General features: G+C 44.2%; 1 pseudogene; it reads left to right on the top strand.

Moving 5' to 3' along the window:
- Positions 1-1,432: 1,432 nt before the first annotated feature.
- LOC119535019 lies at positions 1,433-1,889 on the top strand (annotated as a pseudogene).
- Positions 1,890-2,307: the final 418 nt, after the last annotated feature.

Here is a 2,307-nt window from a genome sequence, read left to right on the forward strand (position 1 = left end):
ATTTCCTTAATAAGAATTTAGGAGGTTCCAGGTTTGCCTTGCTGCTAACTGATGCCATAAAGGACCCAGGTACCAATATCTCTACTTTGTCATCCACAGTTGTTGTCTATGGCTCTCCTCTGAGTCACAAAATGGCTTCTCCAATTTTAAGCATCACTCACACAACAATATCCCAAGCAGAAATAATGGATGCTAAAACAAAAAGTTTTCTCCTTACGGTAACTTTTATCAGAGAAAGAACCTTTTCAGATGTTGTCCAGAAGACTTCTCCTAAAGACTTCTCCAGAAGCCATGATTGTGTCACGTGCCCAACCCTAGACTGGTCACTGGCAAAGGGGGTCAGACTTGCAGTGACTAATTTAGTAGACCATAATTGCTGCAGAGCAGATCAAATTAGAATAAAATTGAACTTCAGTTAGCAAGAAAGAAGAGAGAGCGGCTGTTCATGTAGGCACATGGGCAACCAACTTTGTCTGCCATGACACATTTTGGAATTTATCAGTTTATTTGTTCAAACTGGGAGTTTCTTAAAGGAACAGGGACTATGTCTTATTTCACCTTGGGGCCATCTGTGTCTAGCACAACAGGAAGAGGTGTTTAAGAGATGTTTTCAAAGGCTAAATGAGGAATCCCACATCTCCTGATTCTTTTCCTTATTTGCCAGGTGCTGAGAACTCTTGCTAGAACAAAAAGTTTACTTGATGGCCTCTGTGCAAAAAGGGGGAAAACTAAAGACACTCATTGCCACTTCACCTTCATGTGAAACTCAGAGAGAACTAACACCCACCATTCCCAAGAAGCCTAGGTTATTTTAAGGGTGTGTGGGTGACATATAATTAGTGTCTCACATCTTTTTACCCTTTAGTGCTATGGTGAAGTCAGGGGCAGAAGTGCTAAAATACAGCTGAAAAGTCTGGTCTCAGGACATTTCTGGCCAAGTCAAAGTTGGAAGGATAAAAAATCCCATGAGGTTGTTCTTGTGAGGGTTAAGGCCACGTCTTGGGCAGACTCGGGGATTATGGAGAAGTGGCTGTCCTTCAGGGTGCTCTCTGGGTTGGGGGAGATCCTTAGAATCACACCTCCTTTAGGCAGAAAGAAGGTCCTGCTAATGATTTACCAAACGCAGCACTTCTAAGTGGCCTGTTGTTTTCTGCTAGGACCACAGCTCCTAGGAAGGTGGAAGGGGTTGTGAGGACAGAAAGAGATCAAGTGTATTGAAAGAGCTATATAAGAAAAGATTTGCAAAGTGAGTTCCTTGCACAGTGCTGGCCCTATGGTAGATGTCAATAGATGCCAATTGACTGATTGCTACATGATCAAACTTTGCTATCCTTAATATTCCAACTCTAGGAATCAAGATAGTGAATAGGCAGACTTCCGGCGCCTCGCTGGTTGGATTGGGATGGGTTGGACGGCAGTAGGGGGACGTGCCATGCAGCCTTGGAGGCCTTGGCTGCCAACCATGGGCGATCTCTCTGCATGTGGGCAGCCTGGTGCAGTGCTCCGACTGTCGCTGTGTCAACTTGTTATGATGCCATCTCGTACCAGCCTGGCTACTGGAATCCCCAGTAGTAAAGTGAAATACTCAAGGCTCTCCAGCACAGACAATGGCTACGTTGAACTTCAGTTTAAGAAAAGCCCTCCTAAGATTCCTTATAAGGCCATTGCACTTGCCATCGTGCTGTTTTTGATTGGCATCTTTCTCATTATCATAGGCTCCCTCCTGCTGGCTGGCTACATCATCAAAGGGGGGCAGACCAGGCCATTCCCGTCCTGATCATTGGCATCCTGGTGTTCCTGCCGGGTTTTACCACCTGTGCATCGCCTACTGTGCCTCCAAAGGCTACCAGGGTTACTCCTATGATGACATTCCAGACTTTGATAACTAGCACCCATCTCAGCCCAGAGAAGAGTCACAGACGGGACTGAGCCCAGCTTTGAGACAATGGGCAGAAATCGGCTATGGGCTAAGGAATTCTGCAGTGTGCAGATTTTTAACAAAACTCTGGCCAGATTTTATGGGTCTATCCCAAAGATGTTAACTGAGCTTTACAATTAGCTAACTAAGGCATGCTTTATTTTTCATCTCCTGGCACTGGCAAAAGCTCCTGATGAGTTTTTCCACTTGAATTGTATCATGGAAGAATAGCAGTGTTAATTGTATAGGGAAGCAGGAAGTTATTCTGTAGTGGAAAGTGTTACCACCACCACCCTTTTTAGAATTGAGTGTTTCTTTTAAATATTCCTCTTTCTCAAATTGTTCTTGTGACAAATGGAATAATGCAGTATGTATAATTTCTTATTATT

This window comes from Choloepus didactylus, chromosome 5 (genome assembly GCF_015220235.1).
Source record: "Choloepus didactylus isolate mChoDid1 chromosome 5, mChoDid1.pri, whole genome shotgun sequence".
NCBI classification, from domain to species: domain Eukaryota; kingdom Metazoa; phylum Chordata; class Mammalia; order Pilosa; family Megalonychidae; genus Choloepus; species Choloepus didactylus.